The sequence below is a fragment of the Pelobates fuscus genome, chromosome 4 (genome assembly GCF_036172605.1).
Source record: "Pelobates fuscus isolate aPelFus1 chromosome 4, aPelFus1.pri, whole genome shotgun sequence".
In the NCBI taxonomy this organism is placed as follows: Eukaryota; Metazoa; Chordata; class Amphibia; order Anura; family Pelobatidae; genus Pelobates; species Pelobates fuscus.
Window position 1 is genome coordinate 102,040,011 of NC_086320.1, and position 27,809 is coordinate 102,067,819.

General features: G+C 45.3%; 1 protein-coding gene across 1 annotated transcript in view; it reads left to right on the forward strand.

The window, feature by feature from the left end:
- The first annotated feature begins 848 nt into the window (after window positions 1-848).
- CCDC178 (coiled-coil domain containing 178) overlaps window positions 849-27,809 on the forward strand; it is a 418,122-nt gene continuing 391,161 nt past the window's right edge. Inside the window, exon 1 of the mRNA XM_063451434.1 lies at window positions 849-901. The gene's annotated coding sequence lies outside the window, so the exon portion shown is untranslated. The remainder of the gene's footprint in view (window positions 902-27,809) is intronic.

The window sequence follows — 27,809 nt, forward strand, 5'->3', positions numbered from 1 at the left end:
TTGAAAACAGTTAGTCTTTAGTCTGTGCCAGTAATAAAGCAGGGAAAACCATATACACTGTCGGTTTACTAACACTATCTGATCCAAGGCTGAAGTATCCTGAGCAGATATGAGTTTTTTTTTTTTTTTTTAACAAATACTTCAGTTTACAAAACTATTTCCTTTCAAACTTTGACGAATGGATTTTTATATTAAAAATAGTTCTGCGGTGACAGTCGTCCTTTAGGAAGATCAGTGGGTATCGCCATTTCGGGATCACCCCGCTTTAGGGCAATTCTGCTCTTGATAAATTTCCGCTGAATTCAGAATTTTGCTCAACGCTTCAGATTCAAGGCCTCCTATTGCTCCATTTTTTTTAAACCTAAATTGTTTTGTGTTTGCAGTTACCTATAGCATTAGTTTTTGCAGAGTTACCTATAGCATTAGTTTTTGCAGTTACCTATAGCATTAGTTTTTGCAGAGTTACCTATAGCATTAGTTTTTGCAGTTACCTATAGCATTAGTTTTTGCAGAGTTACCTATAGCATTAGTTAGAACAGATGGACAGCAATGATTTCTCAGTGATATAGCATTCCTTTACACACAATCTTTAACCGCACTATTATATTTGCTATAGGTGTATAATCATATGTTTGCTATGTTTTTTTTTAACCATGACAATATATTACTGCCTATGGAGTGCCAGCCTGCCTCCTGCCCTGGCACAGACTTGGCACAGACTTGGCCCAGGCAGCACGCGCTGGTCTGTGTGCGGGAAGTGATTGGCTGTGACGTTATAAAGACACGCCCATTTCTCCATGAAGCCGTTGCCTGGTTACCGTACACTAACTCTCCCCGTTCTCGGCCGGGTGTGTGGGCGGACCCCGAGTACTGCAGTTGGCACGGGCAGATAGCGGGTAAGGTTCCTATCGGTTCCGGGATCTCCGAGGGTGGAGGGGGAGGAGGTACCCGGTTACATTTTGAAGCAGTGCCGTGATTAGTATTGACACGAGCGGACAGGGAGTATGGCTAATGACGTCACACGAGCAGCGAACCAATCAGCAGCGGAGGGCGGGCCACAGTAGTCTGCTACTGGGGAACCTAAGGAAACAATTTCACATACTCCAAATATCTATATCTCCTTATACCCCCTCTATAATACAGCCCCATATACCCCCTCTATACTACAGCCCCCTATACCCCCTCTATAATACAGCCCCATATACCCCCTCTATAATACAGCCCCCTATACCCCCTCTATACTAACCCCCATATACCCCCTCTATACTACAGCCCCCTATACCCCTCTATACTACAGCCCCATATACCCCCTCTATACTAACCCCCATATACCCCCTCTATACTACAGCCCCATATACCCCCTCTATACTAACCCCCATATACCCCCTCTATACTATGGCCCCATATACCCCCTCTATAATACGGCCCCATATATCCCCTCTATAATACAGCCCCATATACCCCCTCTATACTAACCCCCATATACCCCCTCTATACTACAGCCCCATATACCCCCTCTATACTAACCCCCATATACCCCCTCTATACTACAGCCCCCTATACCCCTCTATAATACAGCCCCATATACCCCCTCTATACTACAACCCCATATACCCCCTCTATACTAACCCCCATATACCCCCTCTATACTACAACCCCATATACCCCCTCTATAATACAGCCCCATATACCCCCTCTATACTACAGCCCCCTATACCCCCTCTATACTACAGCCCCATATACCCCCTCTATACTACAGCCCCATATACCCCCTCTATAATACAGCCCCATATACCCCCTCTATAATACAGCCCCATATACCCCCTCTATACTACAGCCCCCTATACCCCCTCTATACTACAGCCCCCTATACCCCCTCTATACTACAACCCCATATACCCCCTCTATACTACAGCCCCCTATATCCCTCTATAATACAGCCCCATATACCCCCTCTATACTACAGCCCCATATACCCCCTCTATAATACAGCCCCATATACCCCCTCTATACTACAGCCCCCTATACCCCTCTATAATACAGCCCCATATACCCCCTCTATAATACAGCCCCATATACCCCCTCTATACTACAGCCCCATATACCCCCTCTATACTAACCCCCATATACCCCCTCTATACTACAGCCCCATATACCCCCTCTATAATACAGCCCCATATACCCCCTCTATAATACAGCCCCCTATACCCCCTCTATACTACAGCCCCCTATACCCCTTCTATACTAACCCCCATATACCCCTTCTATACTAACCCCCATATACCCCCTCTATACTACAGCCCCATATACTCCCTCTATAATACAGCCCCCCTATACCCCCTCTATACTACAGCCCCCTATACCCCTTCTATACTAACCCCCATATACCCCCGCTATACTAACCCCCATATACCCCCTCTATACTAACCCCCATATACCCCCTCTATACTACAACCCCATATACCCCCTCTATACTAACCCCCATATACCCTCTCTATACTACGGCCCCATATACCCCCTCTATAATACAGCCCCCTATATACCCCTTCTATACTACAGCCCCCTATACCCCCTCTATACTACAGCCCCATATACCCCCTCTATAATACAGCCCCCTATACCCCCTCTATACTACAGCCCCATATACCCCCTCTATACTACAGCCCCATATACCCCCTCTATACTACACCCCCATATACCCCCTCTACTACAGCCCCATATACCCCCTCTATACTAACCCCCATATACCCCCTCTATACTACGGCCCCATATACCCCCTCTATACTACGGCCCCATATACCCCCTCTATACTACGGCCCCATATACCCCCTCTATACTACGGCCCCATATACCCCCTCTATAATACAGCCCCATATACCCCCTCTATAATACAGCCCCATATACCCCCTCTATAATACAGCCCCATATACCCCCTCTATACTACAGCCCCATATACTCCCTCTATACTAACCCCATATACCCCCTCTATACTACAGCCCCATATACTCCCTCTATACTACGGCCCCATATACCCCCTCTATAATACAGCCCCATATACCCCCTCTATAATACAGCCCCATATACCCCCTCTATAATACAGCCCCATATACCCCCTCTATACTACAGCCCCATATACTCCCTCTATACTAACCCCATATACCCCCTCTATACTACAGCCCCATATACTCCCTCTATACTACAGCCCCATATACCCCCTCTATACTACAACCCCATATACCCCCTCTATAATACAGCCCCCTATACCCCCTCTATACTACAACCCCATATACCCCCTCTATACTACAACCCCATATACCCCCTCTATACTACAACCCCATATACCCCCTCTATACTACAACCCCATATACCCCCTCTATACTACAACCCCATATACCCCCTCTATACTACAACCCCACATACCCCCTCTATAATACAGCCCTATATACCTCCTCTATAATACAACAATGGAATTTTTTTTATTTTTTTTTTATTCTTTATTTTTTTTGTCCAAGGATAGAACAGAGGCTTACAATGCCCCAACAGCTAGGGTAAGCTGTTATTCAAACATAGTGGTACCGTGGGTAGGCATTAGAAGATACTGCACATTTTTAAATGTATTATTATCGTTTGTCAAGTAGTGTCTCCAGATCTGCTTATCAGAAAAGGTGTGATACAAAGTTAGGTCAAACAAGATAATATAATATGAAATAACAGAGTATTAATTCTAGAGATTAAAACATTGCTAATCTGATTTATTATGCTAACCTTCCTTGGGTGAACAAGTATTTTAACATGGTATCTTAGCTAGGCATTAGGTTCTACTGCTTGTTTAATATATATGTATATTGATGTCGCTTTTCAAGTATTTTCCCCTGTTTAGCTCATGTGAGCAGGTGAGGTACACGTTTAGCTATGACAAAAATGCATAAAACAACATATGGTCTGCACTAGGGCTCAGGGTCATGTAGTGCTAGGTAGGGAGGCAGTTAGAGTGCCATTGGTTACTAGGCTAGGAACATGTATAGACATATATAGTGACATGACATATATAACCATTGGTTATTTCTGCAGGAGGTGCCCCTGTGGGGAACTTGGGAATAAGCAGGTTCCATGTGTATTGGTCCCCGGATGGTAGTTATGGTGGTTATAGTCCAAGTCCAGCCAAGAGAATAATGCTTAAAAATTTTTTATTTTGTTTTTAAATAATGCGGTTCAGCTCGGGCAGGGTGTCATGGTCACTAGGTACTTTCCGGGTTGTAAGGGTAGTCATCCGAGTGGGTAATGTGGCGCGAACAGTCCATGCCAGGGTTGGTGCAAATCAGCCGGCGGAGTAAGGGCATGGTGGTAACTGCAATGCACTGGTGGTACCTCCGTGGGATTTAGATCTTGTAAAGTCCTGATATTCCGATTGGACTGTGCGTTAGTGGACCTGCTTGGGTTCGTTTAGTCCATACTCAGTGCTGGCAGGCTGTTTGCTCTGAGGGAGGCATATCAGTCAGGGAAATAATTGTTGCGTTGCGCCTCACAGAAAATACATGGTTGCAGGTGCAGCCATTGAAGTCGTCCTCCAGGCAGATAAAATGGGCCCCAGGAGAGTGATGGCGACCTCCACAGGCGCAAAGGTTTTTGTTTTGTTTCCTTCTCCCACCCGATATATGTGTGGTTAGCATCCCCTTAGTCTGCTCAATGTAATCCCCAGGGCAGGTTGCTGTGTTGATCCGATGGCGTTGGATGGTTTCTCCTGCGGTAAGTCACACATGTGGCTGGCGTGCGGCGGCCATTTTGGGGAATACCGCCGGAGAGTTTTCCATAGCAGGGTGGTAGTTTTCGGCCCCGCGTGTCATAACATGACAGGAGTTGCTGCGTGTGTGCAGACCGGGATGACCCCCCCGGTCCAGAGGGGGGATGCCAGACACCGTCCGGAGACCCGGGAGAGTGGCTCTACCACTACGCACCAACCATGCAGACGGAAGGCAAACTGCCGATGGCAGCGCAGGTCCACCACTGCCTCCTGTTCCCCCAGAGGGGAGGAGGTCTGGGACTTACTGACCCCCCGAGACAGCGGCCTGAAGATGTCGGCTTTAGTGAAGACCTGGGGCTGGAGGGGTGCCTCGCCTCGCTCCCGTCCAGGGCCGGACTGGGATAAAAATTCGGCCCGGGCATTTTTTTATCACAGCGGCCCACTAAGAAGGGGCGGTGCAGAGAGGGTGTGTTTTGTCGTCACTAACGACAAACACGCCCCCTTCTCAAAGTGCAGGCCAGGGCAGACCATGCGCAGAGCTCTGCTTAAGAGCTCTAGCATGAGAAAAAAGCCCTGTATTTGTTCTGCACAGTGCAAGCAAATTTAATAACATGCTTGCACTGTGTTTCCTTGCAACTTGTCTCTGGTGTCTCTATAAATGGATACCAGGAGACAAAAATGCCAGGAAAGAGTATCGTGCTGTGTTTGGAGCCTGCTTGTGGGATTGTGTGTGTTTGTATAGAGTGAGCTGATTGTGGTGTGGTATTGTGTAATAAGGTCGGTTTTAGTCGTGTTGTGTTTGTGGTGTAATGTAGTGCATATGTGGCTAGGGTCTGTAAAGAATGTGTGTATAGGGGATGTAGCAAGTGTGTGCATACAGGCTATAGTGTGTGTGTGTGTGTGTGTGTGTGTATATGTGATGTAGTGTTTGTAGAGAGTGTGTGTTTAGGGGTGTAGTATGTGTTTGCTTACAAGGAATCTAGTGTGTGTATAGGGGATCCAGAGTGTGTATGTCAGGAATGTAGTGTGTGTGTGTGTGTGTGTGTGTGTGTGTGTGTGTGTGTGTGTGTGTGTATATATATATATATATATATATATATATATATTTATATTTATATATATATATATAGATATATGGAAGTATTGTGTATGTGTGTGGTGCAGTGTGTTGGGGAGGTTCGGTGTGTATGTGAGGGGTGCAGTATGTGTGTATGATGGATGCTGTGTGTGATGTGTGTGAGGGTGCTGTGTATGAGGGTGCTGTGTATGATGTGTTTTGTGATAGTGCTGAGTGCGATATGTGTGAGTCCTGAGTGTGATGTGTGTGAGAGTGCTGAGTGTGATAGTGCTGTGGATGATGTGTGATAGTGCTGTGGATGATGTGTGTGAGTGCTGAGGGTGATGTGTGTGAGTGCTGAGGGTGCTGTGTGTGAGAGTGCCGAGTGTGATAGTGCTGTGGATGATGTGTGAGAGTGCTGTGTGTGATGTGTGTGATGTGTGTGAGAGTGCTGTGTATGATGTGTTTTGTGATAGTGCTGAGTGTGATGTGTGTATGATGTGTGTGAGAGTGCTGTGTATGATGTGTTTTGTGATAGTGCTGAGTGTGATGTGTGTGTGAGTCCTAAATGTGATGTGTGTGAGAGTGCTGTGTGTGAGAGTGCCAAGTGTGATAGTGCTGTGGATGATGTGCGTGAGTGCTGAGTGTGATGTGTGTGAGAGTGCTGTGTATGATGTGTTTTGTGATAGTGCTGAGTGTGATGTGTGTGTGAGTCCTAAATGTGATGTGTGTGAGAGTGCCGAGTGTGATAGTGCTGTGGATGATGTGTGTGAGAGTTCTGTGTGTGATGGGAGTGAGAGTGCTATGTGTGATGGGTGTGAGAGTGCTATGTGTGATGGGTGTGAGAGTGCTGTGTGTGATGGGAGTGAGAGTGCTGAGTGTGATGGGAGTGAGAGTGCTGAGTGTGATGGGAGTGAGAGTGCTGAGTGCGATGGGAGTGAGAGTGCTGAGTGTGATGGGAGTGAGAGTGCTGTGTGTGATGGGAGTGAGAGTGCTGTGTGTGATGGGAGTGAGAGTGCTGAGTGCGATGGGAGTGAGAGTGCTGAGTGCGATGGGAGTGAGAGTGCTGAGTGCGATGGGAGTGAGAGTGCTGAGTGCGATGGGAGTGAGAGTGCTGTGTGTGATGGGAGTGAGAGTGCTGTGTGTGATGGGAGTGAGAGTGCTATGTGTGATGGGAGTGAGAGTGCTGAGTGTGATGGGAGTGAGAGTGCTGTGTGTGATGGGAGTGAGAGTGCTGTGTGTGATAGTGATGTGTGTGCTGTGTGTGAATGTTAGAAGGGATTGAGTGTTGGGGGGGGGGGTAAAATAAAATAAAAAAGTATGCATTATGTCCCCCCCTCCCTTCTTACCTTTAGCCTGGGAGGGGGGGACCGGCATGCTGGTGAGTGGGAGGGGGGGACCGGCACTCCGACACCATCCCTGGTGGTCCAGTGGTGAGTGAACTCTAGCCTGAGGGCTAGAGTTCACTCTCGCGAGATCCGGTCGTTGCCATGGCAACGCGCCGGATCTCGCGAGAGGAACCCGGCGGAGCTGCAAGATAGAGCTCCGCCGGGTCCTCTACCTCCCTCCCCAGCCGCAGGTCTCTCCAAGGGGGCCGGTGAGGGAGATCTATGATCTCCTCACCGGCCCTTCATTGAAAACAGCGGGGCCGGCGCTCGGATAGTGCCGGCCCTGCATAGACCGGCAGGGGAGATCCTGGGACCTTCCCCTGCCGGCCTCGGCCCATGGCCACCGCGGCCCACCGGGCATTTGCCCGGTGTGCCCGATGGCCAGTCCGGGCCTGCTCCCGTCGCTCAGAAAACATTGCAGATGACCCAGGACGTACCGTGCAGCGCATCAACAAAGGAATCGGCTAGCCGCTAAGAAACACTGATGCCCAGCACCGAGACGGGCACAGTGGGCCACACCGACTCTGCAGCCACTGGCCCATCGTTGTGGGACTCTCATATTCATATAAGACGAAGACGCTAACCATCTAAAATAGTATTTATGCAAACAATGTGTTACACTGATAGTACTGGCAGCTAGCATAACCCTCTGATCCAAGGTACTATAAACTGTCAGAAATGTCCATGATACACATAACGCTTGTCATACTGTAGATTACCCTGGTGGGAATGTAAACCTCCTGTAACACACTATAACCATACAATGTGCAACCCGGTCTACAACCATAGGCTACCACTATGGGGACACCAAGCCCACTAGCCAGGTATCACACCCTAGGAGTTCAACCCTCCCGCTATAACATTACAAGTTACATGTGAGCAAAAACTCATAGCACCTAGGTAAGGATGACAATATTGTGTGCTTATCACAGTTACTAACACACTTCAGGTTACCTATATAAATTAAGCAGTTCACTACCATTGAGCTATATCACGCTAACTACTTAACCAAGCTGAATGTTGTTATATGTTTGTTCAACACCTCAATATATATCTAAAATGCCAGTTATATCTTATAAAATTTCAGAATAATCTTATATGTACATTCGCTGCACACGCCATGCTTTCCTCTTTTGTTTTCTCCTCTACCTATTTCTCCAGGACATGTGCAGTAAGCTAGCATACTTAAAACCAAACGTGAAACTAAACCACTGTACTAGAGATCATATTAATATTATAAAAATGTGCCTGTATATCGAATGCCATGACATGTAATACCAATGTTCACCTATTCTACCGGATATCGCTGTTGTGGCGCACGCCGGCGACTTGTTCATTTCGTGCACACCCAAAATAAAGAATAAAAAAAAAAATGAGTTATGTAAAGAAATTTTTTGGGATTGCTGCTTTAAATTGTTTTGTTTTTTTTCAATAACAGCCATTTCCATGTTTTTTTTTTTTTTTTAATTCTTTATTTTTGAAGTGCGCACAGTGATAACAATTGCTTATGAGGTACCCCAAAGGCATTCCTCTAGCACGTTAGGTACAATTCGAACATAGGGGTAGACATGAGATCTTGCACACTTTTTTTTTTTTTTTAAAAGTAAAGAGTTATACCGTAATGAAGAACTTTGCTTAAAGAGTTTGAAAAGCACAACAAATGAACAACGTTTAAGTTTTAAGCTAGTACATGTCGAGTGTTCGTTAAGCTTTGTAACTTCAGTAGTCGTATTACATATTCTACGCTAAACATGCATGTGATTAAATTACTGAGAATTGAGCAACGTCAGTTAAATTATGTTAATTATGCTTGGGTAACATTATTAAGAGTAACAATAGTTTCACTGGTATCAGCAGCTTATTTAAGAAGGATTACACAGGTGAGTTAAACATTTACCACCAGGTAGGTTATGGCATATTATGTGAATTACTGCGCTAATTATCTGTAGGAGATGTGTCCATTTGGAGGTGTTCACAGCCAGGGTTTGTGGGGGTGAGTAAGGCTGTTAGCAGCAGGTCCAGCAGCTTTGCCGTGTTTGCCGTCTGTCACCTGGGGCTGGGGTACCTGTCGTTTCAGAGTTGAGGATGGTGTCGAGCAGTGTCCTTTTCTTCGGCACCCAGGTGTTCCACATAGCGCATCTCTGCGTCCCTTGCAGCTGTGGGTCCCTCTGTGGGTTAATGTGTCTGCAGGCCTTCTCGGCTGTGTGTTCAGCTGGTGCTTGAATGCGGGTATGTTGCTTTATGGGTCGCAGCACCCAGATGAGGCTGGTGCTGTGAAGAGCTGGTCGCTTGGGGTCTCGAGAGCTCCAGTGGGGTACTCTCAGTGCAGGTAAGCGCTGGATCCTCTGCTGGTGTGTAAGGCTGTTTGTGGGGTGATTGTCCAGCGGTATGGCAGGTCTCCGCTGTCTCCCCGTCATGGCTGCTTTTAAATGCCATGGGTGGTTATAGCCCTGGCTGAGTGATGTGGGAGCTTCCTTCAGCGGTGTGCCGAGTAGGTGCCTCGCTGTCGGCCATTTTGTGAGGGCCGCGTGGTGGTTGTCGGCGGTTAGTCGCCCAGAAGCTCTGCCGAGGTGATGTCTGCCTGGTGGAGGCCGGGATAACCCCCGCCGGCCCAAAGGGGGGGGAAACGAGGCCGGGGGCCCCAGAGTTGTAAAGGGTCTCGGTACGTGCCGGGGACGGAAGGTGAGGTGGCGGCCGTCCACCCCGCCCTGTTCCCGGGTAGGCCTCAGTCTCCCCTGCCCCGGAGCATCTCACCAGGACCCGGTCCATCCGATATTAGGTGCTCCAGCTGCACCGGGACACTCCAGGGTCAGGTATCCCGCATTTCCAGGGGGTTCCAAGCCGCTTTTTGAAGGGTTTTCACCCTTTATTCGTCGTGTTTCCCCGGAGCCGTGGTGACTAGCAGCCTGCTGGCATGACCGCCCGGCCCCGCGCCCGCCCCCCCATTTCCATGGTTTTTAAACACTATGCTTGTTTGAGAGGAATAGAAGATAGCAGTATATTAAATGTGGAAAATTCCAATTTTATGAAGATCAACTTTAACCCCTTAAGGACCAAACTTCTGGAATAAAAGGGAATCATGACATGTCACACATGTCATGTGTCCTTAAGGGGTTAAGGAAAATGTACATTCATATTTTGAAACGGTTATAAAAATGACATCTTTATCTTAAGCTAAGTCTATGCAGGACTGGACTGTACTTGACTTTTTCTCCTTGACATTTTCACCCATCATTAACTGTGTTGCCAGCAATAAAGAAATAAGCGAGGACTGCATGCTGGATTTAAAAAAGCAGAACTCAAGATAACAAAAAAAAGATGAACTCAGAATTCAGATAATACATTACTGACTATACCTACCTGCCAATAAGCAAGCTACAACTTACAACTTTTAACAAACTACTAATGTGTTTACAGAAATGTTACTCCATACAGCTGAATTCTGCAGGAGCCTTTTGAATTAATCACAAGTACTGTATTCCTTGTACCCATTTAGTGCGTTCCTTGTTCCTGTCTGTTATTTTTCGTATTGACCTAGGCTAGTTCTTGACTTTAAGTGTTTCTATAATCCGTACTTGTCTAGTTTATACTTTTTCCTGTTATTCCACTTTCCTTAGCCCAGATAGTTTTTTCGTTTTCTCTCTCTCATTTTCCTGAACCTTGGCTTGTATTTGACTTCGATTTCTCTCTTTTGTATGTTAAGCCCGGCCACTCTAAGGACCGGTAATACGTCTGTTCCATTTAGTTAGAAGTTGTTATCCTAAGCTCGGTGTGTTAGAGTATAGTACTGTCATAGTGATACAATGAACTATTTTTTTTTTTTTTTGTCAATCTTTCTTTTGTTGAGGCAGACAATATTAGGGGTACAGAATGGATAGGAGGGAGTATACGATAGATATACAGATTGGGTACATGCTAACACATTTCGTCAACTCCTATATGTAGAAGCCTCATTTTATATTAAGTAAACGATCTAACATCAGAGTAACACAAGTAAACGTAGATGCGTATTAAACAGGTTCCATTTGAAACGGTTGTACCTATACTGCGTCTGTGCTCTCTAAAGAATTACAAGTAGCGAAGGTCATCGAGTTAAGCAGTGGGATATACAGGTATATTCAGTAGTGTCCGCTTCTTGTCATGGGTTGAGGATAAACTCCTCAGCGGGATAGTTGGGTGAGCACGATTAGTAGATAGGAACAGTGCTTTAGTGTGTGCGTGACATGTCATCGCTCGCTTTGGTGTGTGTGTGACAGGTTATCTCTCGCTTTATTATGTGTGTGACAGGTTATCCCTCGCTTTAGTATGTGTGTGACAGGTTATCCCTCGCTTTAGTATGTGTGTGACAGGTTATCCCTCGCTTTAGTATGTGTGTGACAGGTTATCCCTCGCTTTAGTATGTGTGTGACAGGTTATCCCTCGCTTTAGTATGTGTGTGACAGGTTATCCCTCGCTTTAGTATGTGTGTGACAGGTTATCCCTCGCTTTAGTATGTGTGTGACAGGTTATCCCTCGCTTTAGTATGTGTGTGACAGGTTATCCCTCGCTTTAGTATGTGTGTGACAGGTTATCCCTCGCTTTAGTATGTGTGTGACAGGTTATCCCTCGCTTTAGTATGTGTGTAACAGGTTATCTCTCGTGTTATGTGTGTGACAGGTTATCTCTCGTTTTAGTATGTGTGTGACAGGTTATCTCTCGCTTTAGTGTGTGTGTGTGACAGGTTATCTCTCGCTTCAGTGTGTGTGTGACAGGTTGTCTCTCGCTTTAGTGTGTGTGTGTGGTAAGTTGTCCATCGCTTTAGTGTGTGTGTGTGACAGGTTATCTCTCGCTTCAGTGTGTGTATGACAGGTTGTCTCTCGCTTTAGAGTGCGTGCGACACATATTTTAGTTTGAAATCAAGCTGAAACATTTGGCTTTAAACACAGATCGGAATTATAAGTACGTGAGAACGGTGCTATAATCACGCTATAAACAATTCAAGTAACGTAAATGCAAATCAATTAGCTATATCTACATAGATGCAGAGTGGTAGTGCGTGGAGTCATTTAGCTAGTGAGGATTTTAATGCCGGCTATCCTAGCTGTCCTTATCTTGAGTGACTAAACATAAAACATACGGTATGAAACTTTGCTTTGCCATTAATCAACTGGGTGAGCTAGCAATTATAAACATGCTGAAATAAAATAAAATGTCTGACTATACTGCGACTGTGTCTGAGTCTCAATAGCAGCTATGGAAGTAGCAACAACATGCCCTTAGAGCAGAGTAATCAGTGGAGAAAACCAAATTCTGGCCCGCGTCCCCAAGCAATACAATGGGTCTTAGCTACTTCCGCATATACACCGTTTTGTGGGCGAAGGTGTTTGCAACGTTTAGTTATGCAGTCCAGATATGGTCAACCTAAGTACAGAGAACAAACAGTGAGATGATCTGAGAGGGTCAGTTGTACATACAGTTTGTAAACGTCCCAGTGAGGTCTGAGTCTGTGGTGAGAAAAAAAAAAAAATGAGGTCTCCTATCGGGATCTGAGGCGTCTTGACACAAATGGAAAGCTGGTGAAAGCCTTAAGGCCAACTCCATAGTGAGGTGGTATGGCTCAACGGGAGCTCAGTGGGGGTTTCTCTGTTGAGGAGTGAGAAACTAAGGGTAACGTGTGGTTCTCTGGCCTTGTGTCGGTTTCAGGGATCCAGATCAGCAGTGTTCTGGCTGGTGTCTTAGCCGGTCTCCGTTCATGTAGTGGCTGCTACATATGGATCGGGCGTCAGTCCTTGAGGTAGGAATGGGACTATTCTCGTCAGGTCCCAGGAGTGCTGTGGCGAATCGGTGCCTTGTTGGGCTACCTGGTTGAAGGAGTCTGGAGGTAGGCCCAAGGCCTGCAGTAGTGGCGCTGAGTCTGCTGGGTCTTGTAGTCTGTGGGATTCCGTTCCCCGCCGTACCACTAGCGTGTGGAAAGGCCGCCAACTATACAGTATGTCATGTCTGCGGAGTAGCGTGGTGAGCGGCTGGAAGGAGCGTCGCCATGCCAGGGTCTCGTTCGAGAGATCGGTGAAAAAGGTTAGCGTCATGTTATTGAATTGAAGGGGTGTCTTACCCCGAAGGGCCGTGAGGATTGTCGATTTGTCCCGGGTGTTGCGAAAGACAATTATTAAGTCCCTGGTGGCCTCGGTCGGCGCTTTAAGTGTCTTGGGGATCCTGAAGACGCGTTCAGGGCGAACGTTGATGGTGTTCGAAGGCGCCATTATAGTAGCAAGCAATTGCTCAACTATTCGCGGGAGTTGGGGGGGCGGAGCCAACAGCCGAGCTGAGCGGTCGCATCTTCAGGGAGCTCCGTGCCATTACAGGCCTAATTCCACAAAACTACAAAATATTCCCCCCCAAAACCAAACCACTCGACCAAGCTGTTCGCCCCAACAAACTAGACAACATGGGGAAGAAAAGTAAAAAGCTAAAAGCAGACGGAACACGTCCGGGAGCAAGTATTGGGGACTTGTGGCGGAGGGCGCAAGAGGCCCTAGAACCCAACATGGCGGACTACACGGGCTATGTGGACGACTTTACCAATTCCGATGACCCGTTCTCAGACCAAGAAGAGGTGGCTTTACCCGCTTCAAAACCACCGACAACACCCAAGGCACAAACGGATTCAGCTCCGGTCACAAAGGTGGAGATAAGGGAGCTGTTGGCAGAGCTCCGACGAGGCATCCAGGCCGACATGGCGGAGATGAAAAGAGACATCCAAGGCCTGTCGGACCGCGTGGATATCGTCGAGCGAAACACGACGAGCCACGCACAGCAACTGGCCGCTATGAAGAGAGATATCACCACCCTATGGCTGCAACACATCCAAGCGGAACACAAAATGGCGGCAATGGAAGACATGCGGCGGGCCCAAAACCTCAAGATCAGGGGTATAGCGGAATCGATCTCGGATGCCGAGGTACCTCACCTAATCCGGCATCTGGTAAGCACAATTCTCCCCGCAAGACAGGCCAAGGGCATAAACATCGACGGTGCTTTCCGCATACCCAAACCCACGACAGCCCCACAGACGGCACCCAGGGACGTTATCGTCAAATTCCATCAACGCCAGGATAAAATGACAATAATGGCGGCCACCAGAGGCAAGACACCGTATGTCTTTGAGGACATGTCCCTCTATTTTTACACTGATCTCTCGAAGGGAACAATGCAATGGCGCGCAACCCTTAGGCCCCTCACCACCTTACTCCGCGCATGCAACATACAGTACCAATGGCGCCCACCCCGCAAACTGCAAGTGCTGCACGGGTCTGATACCTATCTAATCTCCGACCTCCCAGAGGCTACAAAGCACCTGGCGGCATGGGGCCTCCCTCAGGATGCCATCCGACAGCCTAACAAGCCCTCCAGCTCCCGTATGGGGAATCCGGCCACCTCCGAGACATTTGTCCCGAGACACTCAACCGTTACAGCAATAACAGCGGACTCACGCTGAGACAGACGGACTTAAGGAACCTCACCTACCATTTTGTTGCTGGCCCTTGGACTGAATGATCCCAGGCGACCGCGGTCCGACCCCACGACCATCCCATGAGGAACACCTGGAACACCGGCTGCCCGACACCTATGGCATACACCCAAGATGCCCACCTGGACGCAGAACGAGACATTTGACGCACTGTTCGATCTATAACTGATTGCACAACCAGAGACCTACACTCTCGCTTACGATTTGTTTTATTATTGTTTTCGTATTGCTACCTGTCTTATTGTATACTTTTGTTCAGTTACTACAAGACGCACAATGTTAACGTCTGAGGTTGCCTCCCCGACCACTCTTAAGGATATGTGACCTCTCTTAGAATACTTACCAGAGACCAGACTTGTCATTTAGACCTGTTAACCTACCTGAACCCATAGGACCTGTCCACAGAGTTATAACACCATTTAGTGCCTCACCGCGGACACCTGCGCTCACCCTCTCACTGACCACCTATAGGCCTCCTACTGCGACGGCCTGCCCCTTGATAACCCAAGCAAAGCATCGGTATGCCGCATAGACGGGCAACTTCGGACTTAGCACCAGTAGCGCTAGCGGACATATACCAAAGGCTCCGTTTCACGACAGAACCCAGCCCACACACTGATTGTAGATTTTGGCCCCTGCTGTTCGGCAATCGCTGTACATAGCCCGATGTTAGTTTAACATAGCGTGTCACCGTTATGAATATGATGTACAAAATACAGAGGTAACATGTCACTCCGGGACCCGGGTAGTACCCGAGAGCTTCGGCCTAGGGCCTAACCCCCCCCCCCAACTACTTCTTTTATTACTGACCCGCTAAAATCCCCACACAGAACTTAATCGTTCCTACTTCAAGTCCTTAGCGCACCCTACCAGCCCAGAGCAGCAATACAGGGCTGACACTTTCCTGCTCCCCCACTAGGTAAAACGATATTTAGGGACTTAACCTAAGTAACTTCACCTCATACCTGCCTAAGGAGTACTCAGCTCACACTCACAGTGAAACAAACTGTGCTCCCGCTCACAAATGGAGCAATAGAGGTTACTTATCTCTGCATATAGAACCACCCTCGAGTCCGCCCATGTTGTTCTTGATTTCATTCATGTTTATAGCCAATCTGCTACCTGACAGATCTTTCTCTTTGCTGTTATATGTTCTTTTTGTAAAAGGCAGATATTATGCGTAACGCTTACCACTTAATTTACGCGCAGCTAGCTATATCTCGAAACATGCCATAACATCCCAGTGAAGGCAACTAGTCTGACACTCTTGTATAATCAGCTCTTACAATCTATGTTTAAGCCTGTTTAATATGTAATACCTCACGAAACAAAAACAAAAAGTGCTTTGGCCACCTGGTACCCACTGTAACAAATGTATCGCACTAAACAAATGGAATGCCGTTGGGGTACCATTTGTAAGTATGTACCATTTATAAGCACTGCAAAAATAAAGAATTAAAAAAAAAAAAAAACTATTCGCGGGAGTTCTGCCTCGGGTATAGCCTCCGAGACCCCACGCACCTTTAGGTTGGTTCTCCTCCTAGCGTCCTCGTATTCCGCGAGGCGAAGTTCTTGTCTACGCTGTCTTGTATGCAGGTCATTTACCGCCCGCTGAAGTTCCCCTATATCGTTGGTGTTGCTTATGGATGTCTTCTCAAGGGCGCCCATGTGGATCGTCAGGCCCTTCAGGTCTCCTCGCACCGCTGTGATGTCCTTTTGCAGTGTCGTTTGTAGGTCGTTCAGTAGTTGCTTTAAGACCGCTGTAGTTACCGGAGCTGAGTCCGGGTTAGGTTTGAGCTGTTGTGGGGGTTGTCTCGTTGCAGGTGTTGTCAGATATTCCTCTCCAGATTCATCTTCAGAGAAGTCTGAGCAGCCTCCGTGGAGCGCCGCCATATTAGGTCCGCTTGGGCCTCGCGCCTGCCGCCACATTTCTCCGATGGTAAGCCCTGGGGATGGTTTGTCCGGGGTTGTATTCCTATTTTTCCGACCCATTTCGTTGGAGGTAACCTGGGAGGGCCCTGGCCTTCGTTTGGAGGTCCGTTTAGAGGGTATTTGCCCCCGATTTTTAGCTTTGTGCCCGGAGCTCTCGTTTGGTGCGACCGCTCGCTCTTGCAGCTAGGCTCCGCCCCCAATTAACTATTTTATATGTATCATGAACATGTCACAACAAATGAAAAAAATAAGATATGGGAAACTTTCCCAACTTGACACATTGTTAAAGCTTGTACTATAGGCCATCATCATACAGACAATGTATAGTTATAAGGATTCACTCCAGTCTGATACGGGTGACAGGGTCTACAGCTTTTCGAGTTATACCAAAATGTACGGCTATTCTGTCATCTGTCTTGTATTGTGTGTCATATTGATTATGCATCTAACATGCTCTGATTACCACACAATGTCTTGCTCATATTTCCTTTTGTACATCCTTTGTTGACATTTTAGAAAATATTTCTTTAGGATGTATCAAACAGTAAATTTGCATATGTGAATTTCTGTATGTGTAAAGTGTAAATCCTTTGTCTACTGTCAGTATATTTCTGTATGTGCTTCATTGTATGTGTGTAGTGCAAAGTGTTCTGAATGCCAAGTGCTGTGTGAGTGTTAGTGTATGAATGCTGTTTGCATGCTATTGATAGCCTTGCAGTACTCTAGCAGGGGGCATAGTGCAAACTGCTACTTCTAGCTACTGGCAAGTCAAGTATGGCTGCAGCTGCTCTAGGAGAGCCCAATGAAAATATTAGAGATACTTCTGCTGAGGCACTGAACAATACAGGTTATGTATTAAATGTCTGTTCTCAAAAGTGGGCCAAACACAAAAAGGGATGGAGTCACTAATGCAATGTGCCTGCTAGTTCCATTCCACTTGTTTCCATTGTGAATGCCCCCCATTTACTACTTTACACCACTTTTCAGAACATAACACTTTTTTATACATAACTGCCAAAGTGCTTGTTAGGAGACTGTGTGAACTAAGCAGAAAGAACTGACAATTACTCTGCTATGGCTGTTTCCTTCTCTTAACAGACACTACCAGACCAAGCGCCCTGAAATCCGACCACCAGGTCGCCTAACAGTGCAGGGTACATCCTCCGAGAAAACCTGCCAACTCAGGCCGGCCGTGTGGAACTATTTCTCGGGTCAGAATTCATCTTCAGCAGGTCACACATTTAACCGAGTGGCTATTATATATCGTACATGGTGTTATGGCTCTTGGAGACAAGCTCTCGTGGGATACCTTATATGTGGGGTTTAATGATGTTTACATTTATGTTTTTGGGGTAATTCTGTTAAGGTTAGCAGTACTTGATCTAGTTATCTCCCAGACACAGAGGTACCTAAGTGGATTTACATTGTTCTAGTTAACAAAAACCTGCCAGGGGTCTGTATAGAAATATATGCATTGGAGCCCAATAAAGTATTCCTGTTTTCACCCTTCATCAAGTCTCGACTGATGTTTGGGTCAGCTGCTATATATTACTGAATACTCTGCGGGGAAAAAAGAGAGACTTTAGAGCTCTGCCACAGTGTTATCTCACCAGTCATACATTTATTGGTGTTACATGTAATGTCTAGTACGTCTACCATAATTTGTGCTGCATTTTAGCACGCAACTCTATAACTTTCTCATCATTTTCAGTGGCTTTAAGTAACTCTTGAAAACAATCAGTCTTGTGCTACATATTAACTTCCATTTCTCCATACCTAATCAATATGTTAATACATGTAAATAAGCAGTCTTCAAGAACATATTAAGTTTGCAATTTAGTATGCTCTAACATAAAGTATGTCTTTTAAAATCACTCAACCCCCTTGATGTAATTATATGTTGCTTCAAATCCTTTCGATTAATCAAATCATAGCACTGCTTGATCTTCACTTCTCAGGAATTCTCAAAAAAATTTCAAAGGTTCTCCTCCAGACACACATATCTTACCTGCTCTCCTAAACCTCATGACCTACCCCATGGCATAATTTGTGGGACGCTTAACCCCTTCACAACTTTAGGATGTTCCATGCCGTCTTCCACAGAGTGGGCTTTAACACTAATAGGATGGCATGGAACGTCCTAACATTTAAGCAGTGTTAAATCTCTGCCCACACAAGGCATTCAATCATTTGATACCTGGGATCTCTAATTCTGAAATAACCAGTAGATGGCAGCATGCGGTTCTCTAAAATAACATTTATACAAAAGTTACATATTCCACAGTGCTGTGCATTAAGTAAAGAAGAAAGTAACACACATTTTAACAAAAAATGCTGGAATAGTAAGTGAAGAGGGCCCTGCCCAGCTGAGCTTACAATACTGTTTTAAAGGGACACAATAGGCTCCCAGAACATTGAATCTCAATAAAGTGCATGAGGATGTCCAGCGTCTTCAAAATCCCAAATGGGGAAGGTCAAATGTGTGTGCCACTGCACATGTGCATTATGTTTCCCAATAGGCATGATGTAGCTGGAGGAGGAAAATGGGTAAGTGTTTAATCCTTACAAAACCTAGGATTGGGGTGTCCAAGGAGGCAGAGGGACACTATAGCGTTAGGAATACAGTGTCGCACTTTTTGCTCTCTAGTGTTCCTTTAACTAGGAAACCCATCTGCTGATATTAGCAGAGTGTATCATTATGGGTAGGGTTAGTGTCAAGGTAGAGTTATGGTTAGTTGTTTGTATAGGGGTAAAGTAAGGGTTAAAGCTAGGTTAGGGTTGATACTGTTTTAGGGTTAGGGTCAGTGTAGGGTTAAAGGGACACTATAAGCACCAAACAACTTAAGCTTAACAAAGTAGTTCTGGTGTATAAATCATGCAGTCATAACCCGGCAATATAAACATTGCAGTTTCTCTGACACTACAATGTTTTAGATCACATTGCAGTGGGGCAATGGGACACTGCATCCATACCATTTCAGTGAAGTGGTCTGGGTGCCTATCATGTCCCTTTATTTATTATTTATTATTGCCATTTTTATAGCGCCAACAGATTCCGTAGCGCTTTACAATATTATGAGAGGGGATTTAACTATAAATAGGACAATTACAATCAATCGAGCTTACATTCTATAGGAGGTGGGGTGTAAAACACATTAGGACAGGAATTTGCAATCAAATAAGGTGGGCTGCCCTTTAGGAGAGGGCAAGAGACAGGTATGTGAGGTAAGGGTTAGTCTTGGAGGCCATAAGCTTTCCTAAAGAGATGGGTTTTAAGGCACTTCTTAAAAGATGCAAGACTAGGGGAGAGTCTGATGGCGGTAGGCAGGCTATTCCATAGGAAGGGAGCCGCCCGCGAGAAGTCCTGCAAGCGCGAGTTGGCTGTACGGGTGCGGACAACGGACAGGAGGTGGTCACGGGCAGAGCGGAGAGACCGAGAAGGGACATACCTATGGATCTGTGAGGAGATGTAAGAGGGGCTAGAGTTGTTCAGTGCTTTGTAGGTGTGAGTTAGTACCTTGAATTGACTCCTATAGCATACAGGAAGCCAATGTAAGGACTGGCAGAGGGGTGAGGTGTGAGAGAAACGACTAGAGAGGAAAATCAGTCTAGCAGCAGCGTTCAAAATGGGCCCATTTATCCGACGCAAGAACCTACATTCTGGATATACCTGACCCGGACCGGTTAAAGACTCACCAAAACTTACCAAGCACCTACCAAGTATCGACCAAAATCATCATTACCAAGCAACAGCAACAGAGGAGGAACAGTTTGCAATCTATAACGAAGATAGACATATTTGGGACTGGATGTTTTCTTTTCAGCAGAACATACTGGTGAGATCGATCCATATGCAATAGTGTGTACACACTGGTGACTGTATATACTTTTTTTCACTTTTTTTCTTCTCTTTTTCCATCATTTTTCCATTTTTCTACCATTATTGTATATATTGTATATACTGTATATACTTACCTGTCCATACTGGTCTATATCCCAGATTGAGAATTTTTCACACCACTACAACGTGTATCTATATGAATTTAATTTTTGAATACCTATATGAATTCAACTCTTGTAAGGATATTGTGTTTTTTTACATGACATCACATTGGTTGCCATAAGATACTTGTCATATATAGTATCCATCTTTTTCATCTTTTTTTGTGTATATATATGAAATTGTTTCACTAATTTTTGATTAAATACGTATTAATTTTTGCCTTATTTTGAGTGCAGTATCAATTTTTGTATTTCATTAATCGAAAGTTGTTTTATTGCTTAGTATAGTCTAAGGTTACGGGTAAGATTAGGGCAGGTATCTGGTTAGGGTTAGTATTTGCTTATGTTTAGGGTTTATATAGCATTGGGGAGGTATTGGTATAGGGTTAAGAATAACAAATATATGTGTGGCACAATTATTAGCACACTTTTGTCAACACTTTGTGCTGCCACCTTTTGCCAAGATAACAGTTCTGAATCTTCTCCTATAATACTTGATAAGGTTGGATAATACATGGCAATGGATCTGAGACCGTTCCTCCATACAGTGTAGCTTCAGGTCCTTCAAATTTCAAAGTCGACATTGGTGAGCTCTCCTCTTCAGTTTACCCCAATTCACTGTAACCCCAACTTAGGGCTATTTAAACTTAATTCCCCAAATCTTCAGTGCCTTGTCGTGGTTTCCACTTGTTAGTTATCAGAGAGCGTGTTCATCTTTTGTTGTTGTTTATATTTTGACTTTGGCTTGATCTTGACTATCCCTCATTCTGGTATCCTTGGAAATTTGGCTTGTCTTCACGTTCTTGCCTATTTCTGTGTCCCTGACCAGTGGCGTACATACCGCGGTCACAAGGGTTGCAGCTGCGACCGGGCCCATCACTCCAGGGGGCTCGGCCTCACTGCGGATCTCTGCGACCGGGTGCCCGGCGCGGTATAACCGCCGGGGTCACGCGTTAAGGGACCCATCGGGTGGCCCATGCTGTTAGGGCCACCCGATAGCTATGAATTTCCAGGGGGCCCAGACAGCACTGCGGCGAGTTAACAGTGCAACCGGGCCCCCTTTGGTGAAATCAAAGCTGGGAGGAAGTGACTGCCCCGTCACTCCTCCCAGCTTACAATGGGAGTTGCGCGGGAGGAAGAGAGGAGGGAGTCAGAGTGGGAACTCTGACTCCCATCAGGCTGTGCCATCACTGGACCCCTCCTGCATCTAAAAGGTAGGAAACAGGAGGGTGACTAAAATATTTTGTATATGTTTGTCTGTCTGTCTGTGTGTGTGTGTTTGTTACATATAGTTACATAGTTACATAGCTGAAAAGAGACTTGCGTCCATCAAGTTCAGCCTTCCTCACATTTGTTTTTTTGCTGTTGATGCAAAAGAAGGCAAAAAAAAAAACCCAGTTTGAAGCACAATTTTGCAAGCTAGGAAAAAAATTCCTTCTTGACCCCAGAATGGCAGTCAGAGTTATCCTTGAATCAAGCAGTTATTACCCTACAGTGAAAGATGATATCCTTGAATATTCTGTCTTTGCAAGTATGCATCTAGTAGCTGCTTGAACATCTGTATGGATACTGATAAAACCACTTCTTCAGGCAGAGAATTCAACATCCTGATTGTTCTTACAGGAAAAAAACCTTTCCTTTGCCTTAGACGAAATCTTCTTTCTTCCAGTCTAAACGCATGACCTTGTGTCCTATGTAAAGTCCGGTTTGTGAATAGATTTCCACACAATGGTTTGTATTGGCCCCGAATATATTTGTATAATGTTATCATATCCCCTCTCAGGCGACGTTTTTCTAAACTAAATAGGTTTAAATTTGTTAACCTTTCTTCATAGCTGATATGTTCCATTTCTTTTATTAATTTTGTAGCCCGCCTCTGCACTTTTTCTAGTGCCATAATATCCTTCTTTAGATCAGGTGCCCAAAATTGCACAGCATATTCAATATGTGGTTTTACCAGTGATTTATAAAGAGGCAAAATTATATTCTCGTCCCGAGAATGAATGCCCTTTTTCATGCATGACAATACCTTACTGGCCTTGGCCACTGCTGATTGACATTGCACATTGTTGCATAGTTTGTTGTCTATAACAATTCCCAAGTCCTTTTCGTGTGTTGTATCCCTAATTCACTTCCATTAAGGGTATACGTTGCTTGTGTATTCTTTACGCCGAAGTGCATAACTTTGCATTTTTCAACATTAAATTTAATCTGCCATTTGAGTGCCCAGTCCTCCAGTCTATCTAAATCCCTCTGCAGCAAAGTAAGTATGTATGTGTCTGTGTGTTTGTATGTATGTGTCTGTATGTGTGTGTGTGTGTCTGTACATATGTATGTGTGTTTGTATGTATGTGTGTGTGTAAATAAAAGGGTCGCAGCTGGGACCGGGCCCGTCACTCCAGGAGGCCCGACCACCCTGCGGACCCCTGCGACCGGGTGCCCGCCACAGTGTGTTGTGGCCCCGGACATCGTGGTGTAACCCCATGGGGCGCCACTGTTCCTGACCATTCTCTTTTACTTTAAATCTTGCCATTCTAAGGCCCGTGAATATGTTTATTTAGTTACTAAAAGAAGGGGCATTTTCAATGCTTTTGCTATTTTCTTATAGCCATTTCAAATTTTGTGAATCTCAACAACCATCTGCCACACATCACTGCTATATTCCTTGGTTTTACCCATTGTGATGACTTAGGAAATTTGGCTTATGTTGTACCTCATTTTTATACCCCTATGAAACAGGAAGTAATTATTGAACAATTTACTTTTTCTTCTCACCCAGGTGTACTAAAAAGTTTAAAATATCAATGGAAATATACTTCAAATATATATTTTTCTCATATGAGTTAATAGGAGTGCCAATAATTGTCCCACATTTATATTTAAATTATATACACCCTTTTCCAAATTATTATGCAAATGATATTTTTCTCATTTACCTAAATAACTGATGTAAATAACAGTCAGCATAATTCTCATGTTATCAACTATTAAGAGTACAATTCAAATTTTAGTGAACAAACCTCCTAATGATAACAGTATTTTTTTTTAAACATAAAAAACTTACAATGCACTGTTCCAAATTATTACTCACAGTAAGTTTCAAAACACTTTATAGGTTGTAAAGAACTGCAAATTGTCATTTGTTGTGTTTGCAGCATATTTACTGAAATCAAAAGCTATTTCAGTCAAACTTATAACAACATTTTAACTTTTTAAACATTTTTTTTTTTATTTTTTTTATTTTTTTTTTTTAATTCTTTTAATTAATTTTATTTTTATTGAGGCATTTAAGTAATACATATCAGAATATAGCAGTAGGGCTCACATGAGCCATGGCAAAAAGAAGCCTCTTTTTTGTTTCGAGTCAAGCATAAAAGAACAGTGCATGTGCGGTACATAAACAGTTAAAAAAACATTGGAGGATAATATGCACTAGATGTGAGGTGACAGGCATGTCTTCATACATGGTAAAGGACAGTGTTGATAAGAAGGGAAAAAACATAGTAAGTATGCATGCATGGGTACATGATGATTGGGTAGGGGCTACCCCTTACGTGAAAACCTCTATACGCTTGTTTGTTGATTATACTATTGGTGGTAGCAGGATTAGGTTACAGCTTCAGGGCCAGATTTATGCTAAGAGAAGGTAGAGACAGGTAGACAGGTAGAGAACAGCGTGGGAGCAGGAAAAAACAAAACAAAGAAACAAGAGCAAAAAACAGATGCTTGTTAACCTCGCTCACTGACTGGGAAGGTAATGCAGCATGCTCCCTGAACTAGAATATCTGAACGGGCAGGGCTGCTTGTTAGTCGCTCATTCAGCCAATACCCCTAGCACACTCACAAAGTCCGGGCAAGTATAAGAGCTGGTAGAAACCTCTCTGGGTTCTGCTGATTGCCCCATCTCTCCAACTCCTGTGGCTCCATATCTGTCCCCGTTCAATGCGGTAAAGTCCTCGAGATTGCAGGGGACTGTGCTTTTCGCGGGTACTCTTCACCCTTGGCGCCCTTTTGATTCTTCCAGGATTCCTTCTCAGGGGTTGTTTCCCAGCCGGAGCTTTGCGTGCAGGCGGCGCCACTGGTATCTGCAGTGCTGGGTGCTGTCTCCTCGTCAAGCGTCGTTTGGGTCTCGTGCGGTTTGCAGCCTTCCGTGCGTTTGGTTGGAACTTGTGGGTCAGGGCCCTCTGCACCCTCCGCCTGTGTGTGTAAGCTTTGGATATCTGTCCCCTTACTGGAATGCCCCCACCTTTCGTCTTGCTGTGTTTGCTGTCGCCTACGGGTGGTTCTTGTGCCCTTCCTGTGTGCCATGCTCTGTCTGCTAGTTTTTCCCAGAACCTGTCGAAGATCGCCTTGAGTGTGTCAGTCGCTTTACTTGTAAGATTCTCCACCTTGTGTTTCGATGTTTCCATGCCACGTGTAGTGGAGTTAGGCATGGCCGCCATCTTGGTTATCACCGCTTCTGCTCCGCCTGAGATTTCATCGGCTGCTGCCGATATGGTTAAGGCTGTGGCTTCCCATTCTGGCGGGGACCGGGATATCCCCCACCGGTCCATGGGGGGGGGGAGGCGATGTGTGAGTGCCCCCTCTTCAGCCTGAGAACCGGGAGAGCGGCCGTCTCTCCGCGGCTCCCACCCGTGCAGGCCGCAGGCCGCAATGCGGAAGGTACAGTGGCGGGGAGCCCCTTGTCGGGTATCCCCTGATGCAGCATCCCCTCCTGGACAAGTATATAGTTGTCCGCGGCCGGCACGATCCGGTGGTCGGGCGTTATGCCCAGAATCAGGGCTTCGGATACAGGAGCTCTCGCCATTTACGTCTGGCTCGCTCGGCAGGTAAGCCCCGCCCCCTCAACTTTTTAAACATTTTAACAGGTCACGTTACATTTTAACATAAGACCCCTTATTTGATAGCAGCTTCACAAGTCTTGCATCCATTGAACTTGTGAGTTTTTGGACAGTTTCTGCTTGAATTTGTTTGCAAGATGTCAGAATAGCCTCCCAGAGCTGCGGTTTGGATGTAAATTGCCTCCCTCATAGATCTTTTGCTTGAGGATGCTCCAAAGGTTCTCAATAGGATTGAGGTCAGGGGAGGATGCAGGCCACACCATGACTTTCTCTCCTTTTATCCCCATAGCAGCCATTGATGCAGAGGTATTCTTTGCAGCATGAGATGGTGCATTGTCATGCATGAAGATGATATTACGGAAAGCATAGTTCTTCCTTCTTTACCAGGGAAGTAAGTGGTCAGTCAGAAACTCCACATACTTTGCAGAGGTCATCTTTACACCTTCGGGGACCCTAAAGGGGCCGACCAGCTCTCTTCCCATGATTCCGGTCCAAAACATGACTCCACCACCGCCTTGCTGACGTCGCAGCCTTGTTGGAACAGGGTGGCTGTCCACCAACCATCCACTACTCCATCCATCTGGACTATCCAGGGTTGCACTGCACTCATCAGTGAACATGACTGTTTGAAAATTAGTCTTCATGTATTTTTCTGCCCAATGCAGCCATTTCTGCTTGTGAGCATTAGTTATTGGTGGCCGAATAGAAGGTTTATGCACAGTTGCAAGACTCTGGAGGACTCTACACCTTGATGTCCGTGGGACTCCAGAGCCACCAGCAGCTTCAAATATCTGTTTGCTGCTATGTAATGGTATTTTAGCAACTGCTCTCTTGATCCGATGCATGGATCTTCCTCAATGTGCCTTTTATTTGCACGAACCCGTCTGTGCTCTGAATCAGCCACAAATCTCTTAATAGTGCGATGATCACGCTTAAGTTTTCGTGAAATATCTAATTTTTTCATACCTCGTCCAAGGCATTGAACTATTTCACTCTTTTCGGCAGCAGAGAGACCCTCCTTTAGTAGTTTTTCCTTAAATTGGGTTCACCTGGCAATCTAATTATCACAGGTGTCCGAGATTGTTTTCAGTGATCAAAAGAGCCCTGAGACACAATGCCATCCATGAGTTAACCCCCTAAAACTGGAGGGTGTACTTTTACACCCTATTCTAAGCGGCTCTAAACGCCGCAGGGCGTAATAGTTTTTTTTTAACTTACCCGGTCGCCGGCGATCCCATGCCGGCGATCGCGGTTGGGGGGACTCCCAGGGAGCCCCCCAGCAGCACATCCGTCTTATTGCAGCCCCCCCGGCCATGTGAGAGTGAGGTCCTTGCGAGGACCTCACAATCACATGGCCGGGTTAGCTGCCTGCTGCATTGCCAGCAGGGGGGCTGCCTGTAATGACAGTTAGTCCCCCTGCTGGCTGGAAATAAAATTTAATTAAATAAGTGTAAAAGAAAATATATATATATATATATATATATATATACACACACACTGTCTAGGTGTATTTTACTATATATATATATATATACTGTATATATATACACACACACATATTAATTCTACATATATATTTATGTAATATTTTTACATAATTAGGTATCTTAATTAATTACAATTAGCGGGACCTGGCTGACAACCCATGACGAAAGTATAGGGAATTTAATTTGCTAGCACTATATTTAACCCTATAACTTTCCAAGACACCATAAAACCTGTACATGAGGGTTACTGTTTTACTCGGAAGACTTCGCTGAACACAAATATTAGTGTTTCAAAACAGTAAAATGTATTACAACGATGATATCGCCAGTAAAAGTGACGTTTTTTGTATTTTTCACGCACAAACAGCACTTACACGGACGATATTATTGCTGTGATACTTTTTACTGTTTTAAAACACAAATATTTGTGTTCAGCAAAGTCTCCCGAGTACAACAGTACCCCTCATGTACAGGTTTTATGGTGTTTTCAAAAGTTACAGCATCAAATATAAGGCTTGTGTTTCCTTTTTTTTACATTAAAATTCGCCAGACTGGTTACGTTGCCTTTGAGACCCTATGGTAGCCCAAGAATGAAAATTACCCCTATGATGGCATACCATTTGCAATAGTAGACAACCCAAGGTATTGCAAATGTGGTATGTCCACTTTTCCAGTGAATGAGGCTGTAGTGTTTATGGTATTTAGAGTCCCCCTTTAAGAACAAAAACTATTTAGTGGTGGTTCAACTGTGTGATTGCAAGTATGGAAGAGCATTTTAGCAAGTATTGGCTGCAGTGTAATATATCTTTGCATTTGCATGTTTTTTCAAATATTTATTTAGGTATACATCTTTT